We start from the raw sequence: 19,844 nt of genomic DNA on the forward strand, positions 1-19,844 counted from the left end.
TGACCCCCTGTGGTACTGAAGAGATGAGCATGGGGAGCAGTCAGAGCGATAGGGCCATATCACAGGAACTGCAGTCTTGGACAATGGATGCAGCAGGCCTTAGTCCTCACAGGGAGGGAGATGAGAGAATATCGCCTTTCATCCTACTCTCCTTCTTCTCTGAACTTTCCTGCTGAAGCTTCTGTTTGGCTAACCCCCAATCAGAAGCTAGAAGTCAAGAGAATCCTTTAAGGGCTGTCAGTATTGATCAGACTTCTGAGTCACAGACCAGGGTGGGAATTTCTAGAGAATAGATCTGGAGGGGAAATGAAACTTACTCAGCAGAGTGATGTACATGTACGTATACCTCCATGCTCACACAGATATGTCCCTATGCACGTAAGTGTGTGCTAGGCGGATGAAAAAAAAAATATTTGATTTTTCTTTAAAAGAAGAATTAGCCAGTTGCTACCTCTTGCTCTATTTGGCCTATATAGGTTACTGAGTATCTTGTTTCCCTCTAATTCTAATTACTGAATGTTTGAAGAGTAGGGCAGAGTTCTGGGAAGTGGGACTCTCCTCTGGGTTTATACATATAGAAACTATCTTCAGATATCAAGATGGCAAAAGGTTTCAATCTAAAGAAGGAAAGATCTGTTCTTACTTTTAACAAACTCACTCCAGGAGAAGGAAAAGTCAAATCGAAGGTGAATGCTTCTAATTGAAAAGATACGACCCAACCACCTCACCTGAGAGGTAGGATAGAACATTATTTAAATGATGAGGCGTCAGAGAAAAGAGGGGCTTTTTTTTGGAAGCTTCAGGTGAGAGTGAAATCAAGAATCAGATTGAGTGAAGAGCTCAGTAGAAACCTAAAGTGGGATTCAGAGATTCTGAGTGATCCCATGATGAGAAGTCACGTAGAATAGGTGTTTAATAGTTGGCACATTACAAAATCTCTTTAACACAGCACATTATCCATATCCCAACTGTATCACTATGATTTGGGGGTGTGCTATTGGCATTTCCCTCTCTCATTAGATCATGAAGGTCTCCTTGACCACCATATTCTTGATATATAGTTTGGCACATAGGAGGTCCACAGCAGTAGCCTATTGGACAAATGAACACTACTGATATCTGACCATGTCAAGGACTGTCCACGGGACTAGGGTTTACCTGTGAGTTCCACTGAGTTGGGCCATTCAAGTTTCGCTTTAACCAACTGCCCCGTAAGGACCAGGCCTTGAATTTACTTTCATACCCAGGGGAAGACCATCTCTTCTGTGGATTTTCAGGTGGGCAGGACGCATCATATTTGACCCGAATTCACCTCCAGCTTCTGTGTTTCTGGTCTAGCCTTTTCCAAAGCCCGGTTCATTACACTGTAATTACTCTTCAGCCTTTGTTCTACCTACACCCTCTTAAATCCAGGCTTCACATTCACAACTCCATGTACGTTGCTATTTTTTAAAGTTGCAGTTTCCTTATTTTTTTTCCAAAGAATTTACATTTGAATTACATTTTCTAAGGAGTTACAGATACCTGAGGCAGGGAAAAGAGATATAAATCTTCATTTGGTATCTAAAACTTGCTCTTCCATTTCCACAAACACTGTAATGCTGCACTCCTCATCTTATAAACGCATAAGCTGATTATCACAAAAATGATTTGACTTATCCAAGGTCTCATACGTGAGCAGTTCTGAAATTTGAACGATGATCAATCTCTGACCAAACCTGCATTCCTTCCATTCTATCAATAATGAAGGAGTCCCACTTCACCCCAAGTCCTTCTATAACTGTATCACTCTGTAAGAACAGAAAGTAAAGAAAGGACACAACTGTCTTCCCTTAGTAGATTCTGTTTCCATTAGAATTTAATTTAGATTTAATAAAATGCTTAATGAATCTTAATTAAACCCAAATTGAAAATAAAAATGGTTTAACAAGGTTTAATAGTGATGTGAGAGATCACACACTTCCACTTCGATAAATATTTTCCCATTAACAAATAACCAATTCATTACTGAGAAAAAATGTTGCCATTAAATCTAAAGTAAATTATCCATAATTTACTGGCATAGTTAACAATATACATTAATGAAAATATGTAAAGACTTTTCCCCCCTGCTTGTTACGAAGGACTCCAGTTTAGAAAACTGAAAAAGGCACTAAGTCAAATGGAATAGGAAGATGGTCTGAAGTAGTGGAACCATCTCTGAGATTCTGTCTTGTCTGAAATAGAGATAATGAGGTAGGGAGAAGAGAAACATGGGGCCTTCCACTAACGCCATCTGGATTTTCACCAATGTCACGACCATAAAATGGGATATTGATAGGAGTGGGTGAAGAAACTGTGAATCTGGAGGAGCTCTGGCTCAAGGAGAATTTGGGGAGAAAATTCAGACTCCTATATAAAATGTCTGCTATCAGATGTGATAAAGAAAGACTGAGGATGTTTAATATGAGAGTGGAGAAGAGGGCCAAACATGCTTTTCTGGGGGTGTGTGTGTGTGTGTGTGTGTGTGTGTGTGTGTGTGTGTGTTGTTTCTGTTTGCTATTTTTTGTTTCTTCGTGACTGAATTTGAAGCATGAATTAGGAAAGAGATTGGTTGGAGCCTGTTCCAGGGTAAGCTATACACAGACTTCTGGAATCGGGGATCAGGCTTTGAAACTCTGTGGGAGACAAGTTTCCAGCAAAGAGCATCAGGCATTATGGAAAGGGCAGTGGTTTTCAGAATTGGGCCCTCGTTTATGTTGCATCCCACAGTGCTGGTGTGGGAGGGTACAGAAGGGGCTGTGAGCTGACTGGGTAATTTCTGCAGCAATTTGAAGAATGTTAGAGATACATATTCGCAATCAATATCTCCCAAGTCCAAGAGGAAGCTCCACTTCCTAAGACCTCTGATCTTGCAACTTTCAAGAACAGAAAATAGAAAGTATACCACACTGTTCTCCACCACCCACAGGATATTATTAAGAGACACACTACTACTGTAGTCATGAATCAATCACATGGGTATATTGAGCCCTTGAAATATGGCTACTCCTAATTGAGACATGTCATGAGAATAAAGTATACACTGAATTTCAAAGACTCAGAAAGAGAATGTAAATATTTCAGTAATAATTGTTCTTTATCATTTATATTGATATTTCTTTCATAGTGATTATATTAAAATAATGATATTTTGGATATATTGGTAACTTAAAATATATTTTTAAATTTAATTTCTTCTTTTCCTTTTCTTGTGGTGACTGGAAATTTTAAAATGTTATAGGTGGCTCACCTTATATTTATATTAAACAGAGCTAATCTAGACGGATCTACCTTAAACAAAGCAATATGGAGATTTTATTCTCTTTGTGTTAGCATTAACACAAATTTTTTCATGCATTCATTCATTTATTCAACAAATTTGTTGAATATTTGACTATGTGCTAGATACTGGAGATACAGTGTTAAAAATAGTAGGTCCGGTCCCATGTAGCTTAAGCACATCCGCTTATAGATTCATACACCTACACAACAACACATGCTCATGCATATTCAAATGTGCATACATAGGCATAGATGGACACTCGACACCCAAACGTGCACACATATGCAAAAATGCCAATGTAGGCAAAAATGAATTCAAAACTACCATCCGGTTCTGAGAATCAAACATTCCTTGACTTGGTAGACTTCAACTCTTCAGATAGGTTTAGCTGCTCTAGTGGCTAGCCAGGGAGAGTCACAACTCTGTATTTCCTGGAGAACAATAAGAATATAGAAGTGTGGTTAAGAAGAATGTAGAAGTGTGGTCAAGTTCTTTCTCTATGATTTTGTCAAAGCTACTAGAGAAGACAACATGTAGCAGATTCAAAGCTACTCGATCACGGTTAAGCATACCAGGAAAGGCAAGCAGAGGTAGGCTGGTGGTAAATTTGTTTCCATGGAAACTCTTCTTAAGCCTTAACTATCTGGGGAGTAAGAAGAGTTTACCCTGAGGGCTGAGAACAAGGATGAATCATCTCAGCCAAGAGGCACTGGCTGGGCTGATGTTGGAAAACTTTGCAATCTCAATTCAAATAAGTTTTGGGCTCACCCCCTAGGTTGTTGGCTTAGGGAGTAGGAGAGAGGAAGGAGGTATATAGACAGGTCCAGTCAGGAATTAGAAACCACCTAATTTTTTTTTTTCAATAAAAAATTCAACTACAGGAAGAAAATTGGAAAAAAATGCAAATATGTAGAGACTAAACAACATACTACTAAACAGCCAAAGGTCAGAAAGGAAATAAAAAACTATCTTGAAATGAAAATGAAAACACAGTTTTTCAAAATTTATGGGATGCAGTAAAAGAAGTTCTAAGAGGGAGGTTCATAGCCATGAAGACCTACCTCAAGAAATGAGGACAATCCCAAATAAACAATCTAACTTTGTACCCAAAGGAAATATAAAAAGAACAAGCAAAACTCAGACAGAAGGAAGGAAATAAGATTGAAGCAGAAATAAACAAAACAGAATTTTTTTTAAAAAATAGAAGAAAACAAAACTAAGAACTAGTTCTTTGAAAAGATAAACAAAATTGACAAACTCTTTGCAAAACTCATTTAAAAAAAAGAGAGAGCCCAAGTAAATAAAATCAAAAATGAGAGAGAAGTTACAAATGACACCATGGGAACACAAAGAATCATTAAAGAATACTATGAACAATTACACATCAATCAATTTGACAATCTAGGAGAAATGGATAAAGAACTCTGTGTGGAATAACTGGAAAAAAAAAAAAAGAGGGAGAGAGAATGCCCTGTGGCATTTCCAAGTAGTAATTATAGACAATTGCTAAGACCTCTAGGGCTGCAATAGCAAAGGGAAGAGATGTGAGATGTAAAAATGTAAATTTAGAGTAGGGTAACCCTGGAGCTAAAACTCAGACCATTGAGGGGGGCTCCTGCTGGCCAGCCGGGTTGGGGGAGGGAGAGCGGCTTAGTAGGCTTGGCTGCCAGGAAATACCATAGAGTAGGTAGGTGGCGTAAACAACAGAAATTTACTTTCTCACAGTTCTGGAAATTGGAGAAGTCTAGATCAAGATTCTGGCAAGGTTTAGTTCCTTATGAGGTCTCTCTTCTTGTCTTGCAAACAGCTGCCTTCTCACTGTGTCCTCACAAAGCTGGGAGAGAGAGCCCTCTGGTGTCCATACCTCTTCTTATTGAATTAGGGTTCCACCCTTGTGACTTAATTTAACCTTTAGCACTTCTTTACAGGCTCTATCTCCAAATACAGTTATATTATGAGTTACAGCTTCAACACATGAAATTTTGAGGGAAATACACATGTTCAGGTCCTAACAGGGATGATGACACTAATTTAATAAATGCCATTTAAAAATGCTGCCAACTGGTTTCAGCTGCTGAGATAGGAAAGAATGACTGCTACCAGGATGAAGAAGCATTGTTTAGGCTATAGCTGAGAGAAACAGAGAGCAAAAAGAAACAGAAAAGAGCCAGCCCATTTCTCTTCTTCCAGCGTTCCGGTCTCTGGGTCTCTCTCTCTCTCCAGCCCCCACTACTGACAGAGCCCAGCATGGAGCCAGGTGGTAAGCAAAAATGTGGTGTATAGAGCTCCAGCTCCAGCAACACAAAGCACAAAGAATACAGTGTGGATTTGAACACTTGAGAGGCATTAGCTTAGTAACCAGCACAGGAGCATGTCAAAATGAAGGACAATGAAGAAATGAGCTAAACATTATCTCCAAAAGTTTGTTGTGCACAATTTTGTTCCCAGGGCAAAATCCACCAGAAGAACCCTTGGTCAAATATGTTTAGAAAATCTTCATGGTATCTGATTGTTGGGAATTTATAAAGATGCTTTTGAAGACTAAGTCTTTTGATAAGGGCTGTAGTAAAGAGATCTGTTGTGTTTCTTTTAACCCAGAGTTCCCTAAATGTCTTTGACCACAAATGGGTTTTTTATTTGCTTCTTTTCAGAACGCCTATTAATTTCCAAAGCAGTTTTCCAAACATGTTCTACAAAGCTTTGAGAAACATCGTGCTAATGATGCTGTAGATACTAAGATCACAAGACAGACGATTAACTGTGGAATGTGAATAGTGTGGTTCGTGTCTGACTAGGCTGCACTTTTCCTCAAATGCATCAGTCTAATAATTATGGCTAAGTGCGTTGGGCAGGAGTGATCATCCTAATGTCATTGGTGTTTCCTGTAACACAGAACCATGTGAGAGCAGAAGACATTTTTCCTTCTTTCACTCTCGTATTCCTGGCAACCACCACATGTGTATGACGTGGTAAATATTCCATAACATGTGCCATATGTTACCAGGAGGAAGGAGGGGTGTGAAGGAAGAGGGAAAGAATTGACAATGGCGCCTCATGCGTTGGTAAAAAGGGGAGTGGCAAGGAAGAAGCGTGGTGCTGTCCTATAGAAGTGTAATGAGAGCCACTGTGTAATTTCAGATTATCTGGTAGCTCTATTTAAAAAGTCAAAAGAAACAGGTGGAATTAATTTTAATAATATATTTTATGTAATAATATGTCCAACGTATTATCATTCCAATGTGTAACCAATATAAAGATATTAATACAATACTTTGCATTCTTTTTTATTTTAAATTCTTATAATCTTGTGTATATTTTACTTTTATAGCACCTCTTAGTTTTGACTGGCCACTATTCAAGTGTTCAAAAGCCACATGTGGCCACCATAGTGGACACTTGGACAGCAGGGATCTAATGACTTCTAAAATACAGCATAAAAATTGGGGAATATGGGGCAAACACTCAGATTTGTAAATGGATATCAAGCCAGAAATTATTGCCTAGTGGCAGTTATTAATGTGACACTATCTGATTTAAATGACATTATTCACACATACATTTATGGTGGACATGAAACTGTCCAAATGACAAAGGCAAAAAAGAGAGTACAGTCATTTCACCACAGTGGTCCTACTACAAGGGCTAAGGATATTTTAACACTCAAAAAATAATGAAATAAAAGTTTTAGAAATGATAAAGACTGGAAGGTAGCAACGTAATTAGAAGTTCCTCTCTCTTCTCCCAAAGCCAATTGCCATTGACGTTAGAACTCTAGGGAAGGACCACTTGGTCTCTCATGGTTTATAAGCTGTCTGAGGGTGGGTGCCAAACGTGCCTTATTCACTGGTGGATCCCCAATGCTTAGGAAAGTGCCTGCACCCTAGTAGATGCTCAAAAAACATTTCTGGAATGAAGGAATGAATAAAATGAAAGGGATGACAGTAGACAGAAAAAACAAACAAACAAACAAACATGTGCACTTTTCCTGAGAGCTGAAAATAGAGATGCAAAGCCAGAAAGGAAAAGCCATGTCGGGGAGCTGGCACCTCTCTCGGGCTGTGCTTTGTCTTTGCTCCCATTCCAAGGAAGGGGTGGGTAACAATCAAAACATTTACAGCTGTCCTGCCAAAAGATGTTTCAGATCTCCCCTAGGGCTGCAGAAAAGGACTATACAAAAATCTGGATTATATCTCCAACCTTCCAATCTCTAGTTCTGTCCTTTCCAGCCCATTCTCTAAACTGACCACAGAGCATTATTCTTGACAGCACATGACTTCCTCTAGGGCAAGGTTTGTTTACCCCAGCCTCTGGGGACCCATACTTAGTGCCTAGCACAGTGCCTTTTCCCTGGCAAGTCCACCAAAAATTGTGTTTGTGTATATTTGAATGAATGAATGAATGAATTAAAATCACTTGGATCTGGAGTTGAATTAAAAAGAAGAAGAAAGGAAAGGAGGAAGAAAGAAAGCAAAAAAGAAAGAAAATTAATAAAAGATCACATCAGCATTTCCAAGATATGTCTGCACCTTAACTGACATTATTTTGGTAGAATATACATTTGTTTGTTCATTACATTATTTTAACTATACATTAAAATCTAAAATACCTATCTACCAGAGCAAGGGAGAAAGTCTTTGCTCTGGTTCACATATGTAAAGGGTTTTTCATTTATCAGAGCAAAACTCTTAGGTCCACACATCATTAAGTCATTTTTGAATATACTAATAGTTCTGTTTTTTTCTGCCTCTTAGAAAGTAGAAACAGCTTGACATCTGCAGTACAAGGAACCTTCTTCTTAAGGTCGAATGATCCTTAACGGTTTCTCTGTTCTTGGACACAGATGATTTTTTGATGGCCATCAGATCTGCGTTGGAACAGTTGTGCTACAAAACTCTCAAAACCTTTTTTCCCTACATAAACAACACCGTGTGTCTGAGCTGTTCTAAAAGGGAAAACAAAGTAATCTAAAAAGGCATTTTTTATAAAATACCAATTTGTAGAAGTAGTAGTTTTTTGTTTGTTTGTTTGTTTTAATAAACATAGCATGTCGTTTATTGGGAGAAAAAAGACTGAAGACGCGTCTGTCTGGGCTTTGCTGTCTATTATTAGCTTTTCTGTTGAGGAGAAGTGAGGATATAGAGTTTTAATATTAAAAAAAAACTAATAAGTATTTCAGCTGTCTGGGTATTGTGAGGTGGAGACGTCTGTATTTTTAATTAGCCCTTTCATAAATGTGATTATGGAATGTCATGTGATCATCCTTGAAACCAACACCTGGAACTTTGAAAGGACGGCCCGGCCATTCAGTGTCCTAGGGCTCGGACAGCACACGGAGGGAAGTCCTGGCAATTGCATTAATAGCGTTATCAAGAGGACTCCAGATCCAAGTGATTTTCCTGTCTGTAAATTAAATAATAATATGGAAACAAAATCCACCAGGTCCAACAGGAAAGCACAAATATAACTGAGAATTTCCTGTCATGGGGACATTTCACATCCTTATTATCAAAAAGCCTGCTGAAGGGTTCCTGATGAAGTCCTTCCCCCCAGAGAATGTGTCACTGGCACCCCGGAGTTTCTCCTGGCTTCACCAGGACGAAGAGGACAAAGAGCGTAAGGACCCCTTGGGAGCCACAACTAAACCTGAGGAGAGGGCAGAGGGGCATCAACCTCCCTTCGATTGAAGATCCTTTTGGAATCACTGGCTTCTAAATTCCCCTAGAGAAAGCATTGTACTCAGTGGCTAACATAATTAAAGTTCTTGGTTTTCACTCTTGGAAGTTGTCATGAGAAATTATCTATTTTAGTTTTGAGTATATGAAGGATAATGAGTATAAAAATCCAAGTCTTTCCTTTGGCTGGAGTCTGCATTGCCTCTGAGCCCTCTTCTCTTCGGTTGCTGCTGGCCAAAGGCCACCATTACAAGCACATAAGCTGATGATTGCACATTCAGCTTCTTGCAGGTCACACCAACCAGATGGGAGAGGAGAGGCATGATCTAGAAATGACCTTTGCTAACCTCAAATCCCTTGGGCTCACTGTGACTTTTGTGTCAAAGCCTTTGAATGCTGACTACCTTCAGTGTATTCTTTTTTTCTTAAATGAGGGCTCTTTTCCCCTTGACTTGCCAATTCTTATCCCTTATATTTCTTATTAATTGTGATTAATAGAGAAAATTCTATGCAAACTGACATTGGGTGAATGAATGTCAGTTTCCCATGCCAGGGTGTGTAACTTGTTATCAACGTTGGTAAATCCCCCCTAACAGCATTGGGAAATGTTGCTACACGTGATCAAACCTCAACAAGGACTACGAATAACTTACACCCTTCCACATATGAATTGTGGATGTGTTTAAGATTCAAATATTAAAAGCACAATTGGAGATATGCTTTTGAGAACTATATATTTATTCTCAACAAACTTATTTTAAGTAGAAATACATACATTGTTAATCTTGGATATGTGGTGGCTTAAGTGCACATTTATAAAAATCTGCACAAAGATAAATCTGCCAAATACATAACATTTTGGAAAAATTGAAAGAGAACTTTGGTGGCTTTCAAACAATTCCTCACTCAAAAACCTGCTAGTGTCTTTAAGGAAAGAAGTGCAAGAAATTCTGAGAGCCCCATGAGTGTTCCCAAAGTTGGAGGGATGCCGATGGAGACATAGGAATGGGGTTAGAAAGTCAAGGACATCCTTTAGAGATCTTCGCCCAGTCTGCAAAGTCTTCATGGCTCCACGACTTCACTTCCCCCATAAAAGGTGGGTTATCCTGACCTGACTGAGGACAGCAGAATAGGACCTGAGGAAAAACACCTACCTGCTGGAGCCAGACCCCACTTAAAACCAAGAGATTCTGCTAAGGTTTCGCATTGTTAATATCCAGGCAAACATGCAATCACTGACATGCAAAACGCAAGGTTCCCTGGTATAATCTGGGCTATAGAAAACAGCTTGTATTGAAGATCAAAATAAGACTTTTTTCACCTTTGCCCTAAATCTAAATGTCACCTTAGCCAAATAGCCCCCAAGGGGCAAACCCTGTGTTATCATTATATAAAAGTATTGAGGGAAGGAAAGAGCTGGAAACGAGAGAGATGGACGATCACTGCACCCGTCATGGCTTTACTTAATCCATGGGAGCGAGAATGTGAAAACAAATATAAAATTAAAAAATGAAAGGCTTTTGAAGGTCCTGACCTATGAGTAACCTTTCTCATTCATAAAGTGTCATCTCAGGTATCAAATTCTAGTCTCCTTTATACTGTAGTAGAACTTGTAAGGAGGACAAAGCCAGAGGTGTAGCAATAAGAAAAGAAATATTTCCTCTCCGTTATGCTTAGAGGTAGTGATGTCAGGAAAGGAAGCTGAAAATCCTCCTTCCTTCTTTAAGCATTGCAAGAATATATGTATATTAAAGGAAACAGTTCAGGTCCTTTCCTATGAAGGGGTAGATCTTTTTCTTACTGTTGTATAAAGTTTCTTTATATGACAAAGCTATTATATGACACAGGTATTTGTACATTTCTAATTTAGTTAATGATTGTTTTAGCATGAAAATATGTTTAATACATAATCAAATCTTTTTTTGTTTGGTTTTGACCTTTTGTGTTATTCTAAGAGATCAATCCTATATCGACCTTATTCATATGGTTTTCTAGAACATCTTTAGAGCATTTAAGGAACCTGAGAATCTGAAAAGTCATTTAAGGTCACAAGTTAAGTGACAGAGTTGGAATTATGACACAAACATGCATTAGTGAAAATCTTGGACTCCTTATGTTATATTATGCTGCCTCTCATTCACAATTAACAACATTCATTCATTCATTCACTTTTTTTTTTTTTTTTTTTTGGAATAAAATTTCTCTTTCACAGGCCTCACCCTCCCTGTAAAGCAATCTATTGTTTATGTGACAGGTTTAGGTTAAGTTAACCTGATTTGAAATAAGTTGAACTATCAGAGCAAACTTGTGTTTTGTGAGGGGTGGTGCATATATTTTATGAAATAAAAACTTTATGCTTTCAGTTAAAGTTTCTACCCAATCTTTACTCAAAACTCAGCTTTTGATGAGCATACTGGCATTTCTCTTTTTAGGTAACAGAACAGATATAATGTGAAATACAGATACTCCTTAAAATTGAAGGCAAACTGATACAACTTTCAGCCCGGTATGTGTATGATCACATGAGAAACAGCAGGCCAATTTCATTTAAAATGCATGTTTTTTCAAGATGGCATCATAAGAGAATTATCTATTCGTGTATACTTAACTATTTTTTTTCACAGTAACAAAAAGAGGTAAATGCATAGTAAAACAAACATTCATTGGAGATATTCGGCTATTCATTATCCACTTCTAGAATAAGATAACAGCAGAATTAATGTTTAGTATCACCTACAGACTAAGTTTTTTTTTACCCTTTGTATTTATGTGGCTACACACATATAAGATTTTTTTCTTATGAAGCAATGAACGATACAGATTAAGATTATTCAATGCCTACAGAAAACCAACGCAAAAAGTGATGGAAAAAAAAAAAACATGACTGGTGCCACAATTATAAATTTTTATTAAAGATCAGTTCCAAAACTTATAGGGAAACGGAGAATGGACGAGTAGTTCAAGAAAAGGAGGAAGAAGGAAGACCAAACTAGAATAGATCCAGAATGAGTGTAGTTTTGACTCAAATCTGCTATAATGTAAACTATGAAGTTCTTAACAAGAATACTTTGTACTACATTAATGGTCTTCTTTCTTGTTGAATTTTTCTCAGGCCCTCTCTTTAAAATGAATTGATAAAGTTATACAAAGGATAAGTTTAATACTTGTCTCTTGGCACAGAACTGCAGGAAGTTGGCCACTATTTCAGGATCCTGTGATGTCTGGAAACCTGAGCTAGCATGTAATTCAAGCATTTTAGATTTTAACTCTGATCAGTACACAACCCTCATTTATTATGGGTTAAGCTCTGAGTTAGTCTAAAACTGCTCTGTGCAAATGTGGAAACCAATGGCTCTAGTTTTGCTGAATAACTTGCCCCAACTCTCAAAAGAGCAGAATTATGACAGGAGCCCAATCTCCTAGTTATATCGAGACAGCTTTAAGATTAGATCTCCAATATCCAGATTCTTAGTCCTACACCTTTTTCATTCCTCCCCACTCATCCTTCCTTTTCAAAAATTTTTACAAAATTTGCTGTAATTTTTTTTAGTAAAAACATATGCTGATTTTATCAACTGAAAAAAAAAATAAATAAATAGCCAAACTTTGCTGTAAAGAACATCTGTAGGTACTAATCTTAAAATGAAAAAACTGAAAATTATATTCCACGCTAAACATCTCCCATTTTGAAAATGGGGAGTGGGGGCAGATAAAGGACAAAAGTCATCTCTATAGTCTGCAATAGAAGGTATTGATTCGGCAGGGCCAAGAGCATGTCAATGTTATATATGGCAGTGAACCGGATTGGCGCACAGCAGATAGTATTGTTCAATAGTAATAAATAATAATTATGTACAGGAATTGTCTCACTGATGCTCCTTTCTCCTGCCTTCACTAATAATCAGAATCTGGTTCTTCCAGAGACCTCCCTTCACTCTTATTCTAACAAGGCAATAATTCATTCTAGGCCTGTGGAAGGTACATACATCTCTCCTAAATGTGCCTTCCACACAGGGACGGAAGATGATCGTAAGTTTAATTAAAGGTCATGACAGCATCCTGGCCTTGGGTCCTCATCATTCCTGGTGACCTGAGACCGGATGCCTGGTACATCCAGAGACCAGAGCATAGGTTTCCATATCTGTGATTCTGATTTTAAATTTCACCAGGCAAAAAAAAAAAAAAAAAAAAAAAAAATTCTCAGCAGACTTTATTCATGGTCCGTCTTTAGTTAGAGGCTTAAATCATCATCAAGGTTTCCTGTTTTTATTGAAGGACAGCAGTTCCAAATTCTCTCAAAATATTTAACATAATTGTAAGAGCCACAAAAGAACTAAATGAGGGTATTTCAGTTAAAACTCTTCATGGTGGGCCAGTGCTCCGAGATTAACACCCAGGTCATTATCCCCGAAAGATGTAGGAAGGCTGCTTGAGTTTCATAAGTAACAGCAAATATAACCTGCCTGCAACAGAGCACAGCTTAATCAAATGTATGCTTAAAATCTCAAGTGTCATCATAAATGCAGCCTTTCATATGGAGAAAAGTAAGTTATTGTGTCAACTGACCTAGCTTTGCATCCTGTCTATGCTTTTGCTGGATTTATGAATTACAAGTCAATTCTTTCTCCTCACCTGTAGATAGGGGTAATGATAGTTATCTCACAAGATCAGTAAGAATAAGATAAGGGTATAAACATTTAAAGAAATTACAACTATGTCTCATGAAAAAATTCTGAATAATTTTTAATTATTTTGATTGCATATAAACTACATTGATGTTAATAGGACTGATAATCATTTAAAATGAGGTATTTTCATGACGCTGCCAAATGTAGTACAGTCTGCCAAAATGCAAACTTCGAAATGGAACTTTCATATCATCCCGATTTCTTAGATCATGCAAAAACCTGAAGCAACAAAAACTAAAATCCAGGAGAAGGTACGGTTGGTAAATGGAGCACCATAGCCTTTGCTAGTCTGAAAATGTTTCCTCCGTGGGAATATCCGCTTTCACAGGAGACGAATGCAGTCGTCTAATATAACTTCAAAATCTTCGTTCACCCCTGAAGAAAAAGCTTTGTGCGTGTAAGCCTAGCTACAGAGTATTTAGGAGCTCGACCATCGGGGGAGCGAATAGGAGGGGGACAGCAGGCAGGAGACAGAGAGTCAGCAGATCAATAGAACCACTTTAGGATAATGGCTGCAGCTGCAGAGGAGGAGAAGGCTGGACTGCAGGCTAGCTCTGTCACTGCCAGGAAAGGCCCATTTGCAGAAACAAAGGGCTTCATCTGCCCTGTCAGGCCCAGCACCTCGCTTGGCAGCTGCGACTGCAGGACACTCCTCCATGTACCAGACTACCTGCTGGTTACTTGCTGGCTTTGCCCTGTGCCAGTCTCACGGCTTTTCCCTAGAAGAACATGGAACATGGATACAGGGAACGGGGTGAGTCAGGGAAGCGCTGACACCAGGGATGGACCACAGAGGGAGGGGCCACTGTTTCAGGCCTGCCAGGCCAGAGAGCTGTAATGGAGGGCATGATTAATGGCTGTCTGCAGACAGGAAAGAAAGCCCCCACTTTAGCCAATGGCTGCAAACTCCTCCCCCGTTCAACCTTTTGACAGAGCTACTTTTGCAAAGTGGAAAAATTGACTGGTTTGTTCTTCAGTCTTTCTTCCTTTCCCAAGTCCCTCTGTGGAGTGTGTGCCAGAAAGGAAAACCAGCTCCATCTGGCATGGGAAAAGGAGAAAGGGTAAAGCCAGAGGCCTGGCAGCACCACACTCTGGAGGAAATGCCAGCTGGGCAGCAAAGTGCCAATCTTTTAGGATAAACCAGACTGCGTAAGGAGCTAACAGTTCCGGATCACATACCATGAACTGGGCATAGGAGTTCAATGCTGTCACACTCAGTACAACTTTGTAAATAGAGAAACCAAGCCTATGGGGTCTTGTGATTTATCTGAAGCCACATTAATTCCTGAGTGGCAGAGCTGGGTCTCAAGTCTCTCCAGCATCGCAGCTTGTATTCTAAACCATCACCCTGTACCAATTATAGCAGGTTTGGGCACTTGACAGATACCACAGTAACACTCAAAGTGTTTGAAATAAATACATTTTCCTGTGTTCTGTTTTCCAGAAAAACAGAACCAATAGAAGATAGATTCGATAGATGATAGATAGATGATAGATATAGATAGATAGATGATAGATAGATAGATAGATAGATAGATAGATAGATAGATAGATAGATGATAGATATGATGAGAGTTTGGCTCACACAATTATGGAGGCTGAGCGGTCTGATGATCTGCTGTCTGCAAGCTGGAAACCTAAGAGGGCTGATGGTGTAAATTCTAGTCCAAACCCAAAGGCCTGAGAACAAGCTAGTGCTGTAAGTCTTGGTCTTGGTTCTAAGTAGAAAAAGATGAATTTTCTAAGTCAGATAGAGAGCACATCTACTCAAGGGAATGGATGATGCCCAACTGCATCGGTATGGGCAATCTTTTTTGCCCAGTTTGCCAATTCAAATGCTAATCTCTTGCAGAAACACCCTGAGAGACACACCCATAAATAATATTTTACCCACTACTTGGACATCCCTCAACCCAGTCAAACTGACACATAAAATTAATCATAACACTTCCCAAGAGCTCCACTTAAGTGAATGTCATGGCTTTAACTTCTGAAGATTATAATACAGATTTCTGGAAAAGACACAATTGATCTGGAGGTAAATGACCATACCAGCAGAATTCCTGGCCTGGCACTGCATGACGGGGAGATGATGCTAATTCTGTGAAGTATTAATGAAGCATCTACTATGTGCTGAGTAATGTAAAACTTTCCATTGAGTTTTACATTGAATTTTACAACAATCCCTCTGAGATAGATACTATACCAATAAGGAATCAACTTTGTCATGTTTAGTTGCAGAAAATCTTTCAGGTGGTGAGTACAGTAACCAAGATTCAAAGCAAAGGCATTCTGACTTTAGAGCCTGTGCTCTTAGCCACTATGTCTTCGTGCCTATTATTGGTCAATGCATTTCCCCTCTTGGTCAGGGATGTGCCTTGGCAGGTACATGTTGTAAGAAAGAAATGACCAGATTATCTCAAAAGCCAGAGGCCAAGAAGCCTCCATGTGGAATTCTGTAGTGTCACTTTGGCCCATTGGAATGGAGAACCAGCCTTTCAACACTTTTTCTTTAGAGACCTTTTATTGAACCAGACATGTTTTGAGAACTCACTGTATGTTGAAACTATGGTGAAGGCTAAGGCAAGGCGAACCAGAAAGACCTAGGGTTTGCCTTCAGAGGCCTTATAGTCTTATGGAAGGTACAAGCATATTAAGAAATATTGTAATACAGGTATAACAATAGAAGTCTACCCAGTGTGCTATGGAAATACACAGACTATGATCAACTGATTCTATTCATGGCAGTAAGGGGAGCTTTCATGGAGGAAGTGTTGGAATTCATGAGTTTTGATATCTGAATTGGACGATCAGGAGAAAGGAATTCTTGGAAGAAGAAAGTATATATAGGACTTTGAAATGCAAAGAGACTTCTTGCTTCTGGTTAGGATGTCAAAAAAAAAAAATGAAAAGAGGATCCCTTCCACTTTATAAACTAAAAAAAGCTGGATATGCTACAAAATTATAATTTTTTTTGAATCCAAAGATCTGGGGTCAAAATCAATTAGTCTGAAATTTTAGCAAAGACCAGTGCTGCCAAGGAAAGAAAACCACATGCATTGGTTTCCTGCATCAGAGCATGGGAGGAAAACAGGGCTGCCATACAAGGAGGTAAGAAGCTAAACTTCTGATAAGTTGTCCAAGGCTGGGTGAGAACTGGCATAAGTGTGCAGAAACCCAGTGTACACAAGCAGTGCACATAGAGGCAGTTTGCATTCACTTGTAGGATCTTTCCCACAGGCCTCACTGGATATTGATGAGATAGAATAAGGGCAAGCAGGAATCTGGAGAAAGCATCCTTTAAATTACAGGCCTAAGGAAGGAAGGAGCCAATGCTGTTTGAAAGAAAGAAAAATCAAAGAAAAAAAAGGAAAAAGAAAAGAAAAAAAGGAACCCTACCCAGATCTGCCACCTTGTATTACTTTCCTAGGGCCACCATAACAGAGTACCACAGACTGGGTGGTCTAACAACAGAAAATTTTTCTCACAGTTCTGGAGGCTGGAAGTCCAAGATCAAGATATTGGCAAGAATGGTTCTTTCTAAGGATAGTGAGGGAAGGCTCTGTTTGGGCCTCTCTCCTTAGCTTGCAGATGGTCAACTTGTCCCTCTGTCTTCCTTCATATCATCTTCCCTTCCAAATTCTTTCTCCTTGAAAGGACTTGTTCTTTGGATTAAGGCCAACCCTAATGATCTCATTTTAACTTGGTTACTTCTGTAAACGTTTCACAAGACAAGGTCACATTCTTAGGTGCTAAGGGTTAGGGCTTCAACATATGAATTTTGAAGAGGACACAACTCAGCCCTGACCACTCCCCCATGAATCAAAACACTTAAGCCATTGGAGAAAGAGCAAAAGACTTTGTTAAGATGATGAAACACAAGCCAAGAACTAGGAGAAAATACTTGCAAAACACTAATAAAGTATTCGTATCAAGAATAAATAAAGAACTCTCAAACCCAATGATAAGAGTGGAAACAACCTAATTTTTAAAATGGGCAAAAGATTTGAAAAGATATTTTACAAAATATGATATATACATGGCAAATAAAAATTACACTGATGCTCAAAACCCTTAGTTATTAGGAAAATGCAAATTAAACCACAATGAGCTATCACTAGCATGCCAATTAGAATGGGAAAGAATATACAATACCAAATTCTAGTAATGCTTTACTAAAACTTAAATTTTGGTGATAAGAATTCAAACTAGTACATCCACTTTGAAAAAGAGTTGGACATTTTCTTGTAAAATTAAATGATATGCTTATCTTACAACTCATATATTTTGATCCTAACTACATAAGTGAAATGAAAGAAAACTTTGTACAAGCAACCTATAGGTAAAATGTTTATAGTGGCTCTATCTACAATTACCCAAAATTGCAAACAATGTGAATGTCCTCCGATGGATGAATGAATAAACAAGCCAAAGTGCATATATAAAATGGAATTGTACTCAGCATTAAAATGAATCAGCTACTGAAACTTGCAACGACAGGAATTAACTTCAAATGTATAGAAGCCAGTTTCAAAAAAAATAGAAAAAGTCTAAAAATTTCAAAACTAAATGGGCAGAAAACAGATCCGTAGTTGCCATGGGCATAAGGTGAGGGAAGTTGTCGACCACCAACGGCGTGAGGAAATTTTTTAGCATGGCGAAATTGATCTATATCGTGATTGTGGTGGTCACATAACTGCACTATAAGAGAGGAAATTTACTGCATGTAAATTACATCCTAATTTTAAAATACTCTAAAAGAACCAAATGCAAAGATAAATGTATGTAATTCTGTGTCAGAGAAGCGTAAGACAATTAGAGTTGTGGAGAGCTACCCTGGATGAGTTGTGAAGGTGACAAAGGTCGGAAGTTTGCTGACTGAAAATGACCTTCCATAAACTTGTCCCTTATCCTAGACCAGGATGGTTCTCAGATATAAAACTTTGAAAAGAACAGGAGTCAGTAATATGCATGTAGGGGTAATGGTTTCATGATGGGTTTAATTATAAGACAAATTAAATGTAGAAATTCTACTAGTTTCTAAGTTATTAAAACAACTATAAACTCTGTAGTAGATGGTAAGCAAAATGGAAGTAGGTGTATCTTTTTGTGTATATTGTTGTGTGTTATATCAAAAAGACTTTATAACTGTATTAGTAGTTCATAATTAGAGTTCTTATATGCCGATATCAAATTTGAGTTTCAGTCTGCCTTATTGCATTTTTCTGCTTCAAAATCCCTCAAACAGGCCTTTAGCAATTTAGGTCTTAGTGAGTTGATGATATATGTTTTTATTATGAATGTGGTTATTATATTTGAAATTTTGATTGATCGTGTCTTTTTATTGCTATAGTATTGATCATTCACGTCCCCATATCATCTATAAAAGATTCTATTATATGCATATTGACACTCCATGTTCAATGTCAAATTTTCTAACATTCCCTTCATTTTTCTGTTATTATTAATCTCTGAGTTCTTGATTTATTTCTTGGATTTTGCTTCTGCTTAGCTAATTCAAATTTCTACGATGTTAATTCTACATGTTAATACTTCCAGTGATTATTTTAATTGTTTTATACAATTTTTGTTCTCTTCTACTCTATTTTTCCTCAATCTTTTCTTGCTTAATAGAAGTGATATCTCAATATCTATCTTAGGGAATAAGTCATAGTACATTTTTATAATACAGTGTCATGTATTGAATTTAAATTTTATTTCAAGCTATAGTTTCTTCTCCAATAATTTGGAGCCCCAAGGGACCTATGTTCCAATGTTAGTTTTGCTTCTTCCTAGCTGTGAAGATTTAGAGAAGGTAAACTTTTTGCATTTTAATTCTGTTGTAGTTAATGCCGTTGGTGCCCAGCCCCCATATTCCCCAGCCCACAAGTTCCAACTTCACACATAAAGTACCTACATTGTTCATCTTCTCTGTTTGAGCTTACTCTGTTGTAGTCAGGCCAAAGGCAGAAGTATGTGAAGTGAAAGAATTAACACTCCAGAGCAACCCTCAACTCATGAGGGATGGGAGGCAGTCATCTGATGAGATAATTGTAAGATATATTCTATGCAGTTTTTCAGATCTTCAGCAGGAGATTATTTATTACTTCCTACCTTCTCTGTCTTGCTTTCACCATATACATTATAGAATTATCTTCCAAATAAACTATCTGCATCCAA

This window comes from Rousettus aegyptiacus, unplaced genomic scaffold, assembly GCF_014176215.1.
Source record: "Rousettus aegyptiacus isolate mRouAeg1 unplaced genomic scaffold, mRouAeg1.p scaffold_m13_p_12, whole genome shotgun sequence".
NCBI lineage: Eukaryota > Metazoa > Chordata > Mammalia > Chiroptera > Pteropodidae > Rousettus > Rousettus aegyptiacus.